General features: G+C 39.0%; 1 long non-coding RNA gene across 1 annotated transcript; it reads right to left on the minus strand.

Moving 5' to 3' along the window:
* Positions 1-459: 459 nt before the first annotated feature.
* On the minus strand, positions 460-3,331 carry LOC145548698 (uncharacterized). The gene is made up of 3 exons (XR_014084701.1): positions 2,526-3,331; positions 2,374-2,448; positions 460-2,282 (listed from the first exon to the last, which is right to left on the minus strand). It is a non-coding gene; the product is annotated as an uncharacterized LOC145548698 (long non-coding RNA).
* Between the last annotated feature and the right edge of the window lie 3,682 nt (positions 3,332-7,013).

Here is a 7,013-nt window from a genome sequence, read left to right on the forward strand (position 1 = left end):
GCGGAGGCGGCGCTGCTATGGATGTCATAGCAGCTTAATGCCCTCCAGCATTGTACGCATGCGCATAATTTCCTTATGTAAACAATAACATGCAGGGTCTAGATTTGTAAATCTGATTATAAGTAAGTTGGAGCCTCACCAGCTATAAATATCTTCGCACAAAATGTTTTTTGCAGACGATGCAATGATGTACATTTATTAATGTACATCATTAATATATGATGTACATTTATTAATGTTTGTGATGGAAAACCTTACATGGATTTAATTTTTGTAAAATAGCCAAATGAGTTTTGTAAACCAAAAGATTTTTAATTTGTAAATGGATTGGAAAATTTGGGACTTGAGGTCAAAAAATGACCATAACCACACTCACTTTAAATGCAAAATAAATAAATTGAATATAAACCTGGAAAACTGCACTAAGTGTAATAATGCTGCGCGTATCAAAAGGCAAACTAAGAATGTACTCAGTTCTATTTATTTTCTTTACATACTGTCAATACACAATGTCACACATTTTGTAAAATGTCATAGAACTTTTTCATTTCAGTCAAGTCATACAAACATTTCATTTGATTCAGACTATCAAGCAGTACAATATTCTGAATTATTCAAAGTAAACAGTTTCTAAAGAAACCCAGAAGATTGCATTGCCTTAATGATATTTACCATTTATTCCTCCTCAATGGGACATAAAAGTGAAACACATTTGCTGTGTATCATTGACTTTTTTGCAATCCCTTGTACCGAGCAACAGTGGAGAGGAAAAACTCCCTTCAACAGGAAGAAACCTCTGACAGATCCAGGCTCGATACAAGCAGCCATCTGCCACGACTGACTGGGCTTTTTAGAAGACATGATATGAGAAGTAGGTCTTCTCAAATCATGCACAATAAACAGCTTTCTGTGCAAAAAAAAGAACGGAATTATTTTTGATTATGAAAATGATCAAAAATGATTCATGCTTTATACTTCAGTAAAGAAAAAACTCACTAAAGCATAACACAGTAGTAGCAATACATTGTGAAACTGGAGGTGTACAAGTTACACAGATACAGAAAAAACCTATGAGGACATGGTCAATTATATTAGAAATGTATTGTATTTTCATTCTTAAGCTTAAAGAATGGAATGTCAAGATTACAAAGCCTCTACTGAAAAGAATGTGAACAAACCCCCTCCCCAAGAAACAAATCCAGTTTAAAATGTAGTATCTGAGTGTTGTTTATCCTATTGCTAAACTATACTAGTTCAACACCCTTATTCTAATTTTGCTAATGATTAAAATTAATTGACAATGCTTTTCTCTTTTCTTTTCCCTGATGTCTATATTAGTTGCTCAAATAGCATAAGTGTGGCAATCCTTTGCCATAACATTTTACCAGCTGATACCCCTCCCCCCACATAAATACAGGATTCACAGTTGTGTAATATGTGACTTTAAAAATATTACAATAGCATAATTTACTTTTTTTTGGTTTCTCGTAAAGATTTAGTTTTTTCTTTCCTTTTTATTGTCACCATGTTCATTAATATCAACAGATGACAAAGCATTACTCATTGCATAAAGTCACAAGTTTACACACTAGGAGTCCCGTCTTATTCCCACTTTTAGTATGATGAAAATAATCCTGCTAAACTAAAACACTTGAGATTTGATATCTTACATATTTAAACTTTCACTAGTTGACACTTTAACCCAACATGTGGAAACCTGATTAAAAAAACACATTTGTACGTAAACATGATGTAAATCTGCAAATCTACAGAGATTTTAGCAGAATGAAATGAGCTTAATTACAAATTTGTCAAAACTGTGTATAGTTCACATTTACATGGTTGTTGTGAAGATGATTCTGGTGATGCAAGTTAAAATAATAATACAAATCAGTCACTGTGAAGATATAAATGTTCACACTCGATGGGGTCTTTCTGATTGCCGCTGCAGCTTCCTTTAACCTGCTCAGTGTTTGCAACATCATTGGACAGATGGGTGCAGATCTTCAGGAATAAAGTGAGACACTTTAACCCTCTGAGCAAACAGTTCAAGTTTCTTACTTCTTCCTACTTCTTTTCAAACATGTTAAGATAACTGTGGTCCAAAAATATCTGTCTTTTGGATTTCTTGTTCCTGTGCATGATTTTATACTGTAATATTCAAAATAAATCAATAAATGGAAACCTCAGTCCTCGTCACAGGTGTCCTGAAATGCTGACTGTTGTATCATGTCATCTGTCACAACGCGTTTTGCTGTCGTAACACGCTAACATTACGTCCACTAAAGATGAAAAAATAAATACGACAGTCAGCTGGACAAAGATTGTAGTTATTTCTCAGTTAGTTGAACAGAAGCAATATTGAGTTCTCACCAGAGTCGGCTGCACTTCATCTCTGCTGGTGAAAGGGATGCCTTGGGGATACCAGACATGCATGGGAAAGTCCTCCTGAGAAACCAAGAGAAAACATGTGTTGTAATGACCTATAAATGGTAAACGTCCTATGACACATGATAGGTAGTTACCTTCAACCTTGCTGCAGGAGACACAATGTCTTGTAAGTGAAGTTTCATGAACAGATGTTAACTTCATGTTTAGCTGTGAGAGTCTCAGCTTGATTGGAGTGGATGGCCGAGCTACAACTTAAGACACTTTAATCTGTAATGCAAAGAGATTTATCATGAGTAACAATAGCATTCTCAGAGAAAAGAAGTGAACATTTACACTTACAAATCAAATAGCTCCACTTCAGCCGCAGCAGTAGGATATCCCTTGACTGATGCAGCAAGAGGACATGTCTCTGAGTGCTCAAGCTGGAGAACATGTTTCTGTGTAAGGAAGTTCTTTTTTCCCCTCAGTGGTCACCAGTGCTCAGTTGTGAGCTGAAAGGATGCATTTCACCCTGTGCCTTCAATAACGACTGTCATGTTAGGATGCAGTAGGATCTTCTGTTTTGGTCGAGTGTGAACTGGAGGAGATGTTGAAGCTTGCAGTCGTTTTTCAGGTGGTGTTAACTGATGTTGAGACTAAAATGTTCCTAGTCAAAGCCCCCCACCCACCTACCCACCCACTATGCCTGAACCCTTCCTAAACTCCCATTTTTCATCCCAAGGGGGCATCAGCTGGCATATGTTATTGGTTCATGAGGAAGCCTGTGTTACACACAGACCTCCTGGTTAATTTTTTTTGTGATCTACTGTAGCAGCTTGTTTAGAACTGCTGAAAGAGTTGTGGTTTGTGCACTTATCAATATAAATGCACAAGCCACAACTTCTTTAAAGTTTTTATGAATTTGAATTTTACATTAATCATATCCTATATTACATACTATATATATATATTTATATTATATTAAATTGACCTTTAATTTAAAGTCTCAAATCTAAATGAGCAGACTTATTTAGGTTTAATCAAATGGTTAGATTTTGTGACAAAAGCCTCATATATATAACTTTAATAGTTTCTACCACAAAGTTTATCACAGAAAAAATTGCAATATTCTTAAAACAAACTGTTTGGATTCCTAATATTTAAAAAAATGGCATAACTCTTATTGGCTGAATAATGTAATGATTTGAAGAAATATAATTAGGAACGCTGTTGTGTAAGACATTTTAAGAGGAAATACAGTCATTTTAAAAAAAGTTTACCTTTGGCATGCTTTTACTCACAGACCTCTGATGATTCGGTTGTGGACAGGACACAGAACACAGGATCATGGTAACTGTAGTATGTTCTCATCACACCTGAATGTAAAGATTTCTGTGGCTGAGAAATGAAAATTAGATCAAGCAATGTGTTTTTCTCTGTGGTAGCAGAAGTGATCAACTGAACATATCCCCGAGACTGAAACAGCTCCAGAATTTGCCCTGGTGAACTGCGTACCTGATTCTCGTTGAAATCTCCACATACAATGACAGGGTGACAGTCCAACATCTCCAGTGCATCCAGAAGGCTTACCAGATTTTCCAGGAACGGTCTCAGGCTGTAGTCGGGAGGTCGGTACACAGCTGCAATCACTGCCCTGAATGGAGACTCAACCTTCAAAGCCACAAATTCAAGATCAGTCACATTTTGCAAATATTTTCTTTCATTAACCTTAATATGGTTTCTCACATAAACCGCCACACCACCTCCACTTTTGGAAGCCATTTGGGGAAAATTTGAGTATGACACATGTCTGTTTCGTTTGAACATATTGTAGCCATCCAGATGCAGATTATCGTAAACAAAAGATCCTTTTAGGTGAGTTTCAGTCAGACACAGCACATCTGCCAGACACAGTTCGTGATGTTTTCTTATGTCACAGATGTGAGATGGGAGTCCCTCGGTGTTATGCGAAACAATTACCAGTGTTTCTGGCCTGTTTAAAGTTTCTTTCACCTGAAGAAGAGGCATCATGTCATCTACGCTGGCTTGTCTCATGGTCTGAAGAGCTGCAGTGACTTGAGGATTGGCAAATATTTTTTTTTCGTCGAAATCCAGTAGGTAGAGTCCACTGAGAGACGTTACCCTGCTGAGAGCTACGTATGCCATACCTGGTTCAAAGATTTTCTTCAAAGACACCACAGCTGCATTTGTTGTTAGGCCTTGGGTTTTGTGAATAGTACAAGCAAAAGCCAGTTTCACAGGAAACTGTCTACGTACCACTCCATTTAGCTTCAGATTCTCCTCCGCTCTCTCGATGTAAACAAGATTGGCAGTCTCTGAAGGTCCACTTTGGTTTCTGGTCCCACTTGTTTGATTATCCATTGTCAGGCCCAGCTTACTGATGCTGTGTTCATCAGTGTCAGAAGTTACAACAGCTGTTAGGACACCAAATGCACCATTAACTAGCCATTTTGAACATCGATATTTCTGGTAAGCATGACCTGAGCTCCAACGGCAACTTTCAAAGTGTCTGCTAAATCATTTCTACCTCCCTTGCATGGTCTTTCTTTGCGTGCCATTCTGCCTGTTCGTGGATCCTTTTGGAAGTCATCTGCGTCGATGGTGATGATGTTGGAATGTAACAAGTTCAGAGTTGCCAAATTGTGTTCATCCACCAACTTATTGGTTGCAAAAATGTGCAAAACGTCAGCAGGGCAAAGACTTGGTTCTGTGATGGCTTGTGATAACAAATCTCTGTCAGCCTGAGACAATTCATCAGTTTTTCCTTTCACCCGAATTCTGTTCAGCATCTCTGCAAACGCAATATCATCTTTTTGCCTCATAATCTCAGTTAGAGAGGTCATTTGAAAATGTTCCTGCCACAAGTCAATATCCGCTGGGTCGTGAACACAAAGAGGTGTAGATTGGCGAATTGGTTTCAGCTGAGCGTAATCGCCGAGCACCAATACAGATACATCTCCAAATGGTTTATGACTTCCTTTGATTTGTTTGAGCCGTGCATCCACATAAGCAAAGAGGGGCTTAGAAACCATTGAGATCTCATCAATGATCAAGATTTGAACGTTGAATAGTTCTGACCTGATTTCATCCAACTGATTGCCAAGACCTTGAATTGGAGGTTTTAACGACCTTGGAAGTTTGAACAAAGAGTGCAGTGTTGTTCCACCGATGTTGAAAGCTGCCGTTCCAGTGAAAGAAGTGAGCAGAACAGTTGGAGCAGAAATATCAGCATCCTCTGAGAATCGTGGCAGCCTGCTGAGTATTTTGCGTGCCTCTGAGTAAATGCATCGAATCAGATGCGACTTTCCAGTACCTGCCCCACCATTTACATACAGAAAAAATGGCTCTGGTTTCAGACCGCACACAAGTTTAAGGCAGAAGTCTCTGATGAAATAGAAGATACAGGCCTGCTTCTGGTTCAGGTTCTGATACATTTGTCTCAGCAAATTCGGATCCATAGCGGGAGGTTCTCTGATGGCTCGCATTTCATTGATGGCAGAAGACTGAGGACAAAAGTCTGGTACATTTTCCTGTTCGTTTTCAGTCTCTGCTGGCTGAAGGTCGTCGTCACACTGCAACCTCACAACTTCAGATTCAGGAGCAAGATTACACCACTCATCAATCACATGGTCTCTGCTTTCCTCAAACTCTTCAAGGGCACTCTCAATCTCCTCACTGTTTTTCTCATATTTGTCTCTGTTTCTCTTGACAACACTTTTGACGGTTTCAAGGAGGTCTGAACCTGGTAGGCGGACACAGCCAGAGGAGTAAAAGGACTCGTAGGTAGGAAGACTGACGCTTCGAATTTCAAACTCTGACCGATGAGGAAGGTACAGTCTCAGTAATCTGGCATAAAACTGCTCCGGTTCCTTCTCTTTAGAACAATGATAGTAGCGGATGACGGAGGGCTTGTCATTTTTTCGCCTTGTTACAAATCCCAGCTGATTTAAAAGTGGTAAAACACCATTAGTGCTTGCCTTCTCTGAACTTACAAACCTGCAGGTAGCAGCGAAATCAGCCAAACACATTTCCTCATATTCGGGTATTTCAGGCCTTGCTTTGTACTTATCCGTCAAACTGGTCATCCATATATTGCAGGAATCCGATGGGATATCCTCCAAGAAAGACATTGGTCGACTCATCTTTACAGGATTATCGTCTGTGGGTATGAACACAACACTGCGGGAACAGTTTTTCATCTTTAATCCACAGGCTCGAGCAACACACTCCTGAGCACTAATTTCTCGCTTTTTAGAGTACGCTTGCATGATCGCTTTCATTTCATCACACTCATTGACTCGGTCCATGTTTGAATTGTCAATCACTGTTTTCAGGTACTCTGACAGTCCACTTTCTTTCTTTGTGATGTATTTTGTTAGATACTGTATACATGAGTAGGCATTTAGTATGAAAGACACATCAATGTTACTGTCCCAAGCTTTAAGCAGATGTGGATTGTAAGCATTTTTCCATCATTCTTTGGGACCACGTTGCAAATATGTGGCAGTCTATTTGTTCATGGTCTGAAGACAAGATTCATACTCTTCTAGTGTCAAGTGACACCGAGAAAGGATCTGCTCTAAACTCATGGAAGCGACTTCAGGTTCGTTCAGGAGTTGCAT

The sequence above is a fragment of the Poecilia reticulata genome, chromosome 18 (assembly GCF_904066995.2).
Source record: "Poecilia reticulata chromosome 18, P_reticulata-male-v2, whole genome shotgun sequence".
Lineage (NCBI taxonomy): Eukaryota > Metazoa > Chordata > Actinopteri > Cyprinodontiformes > Poeciliidae > Poecilia > Poecilia reticulata.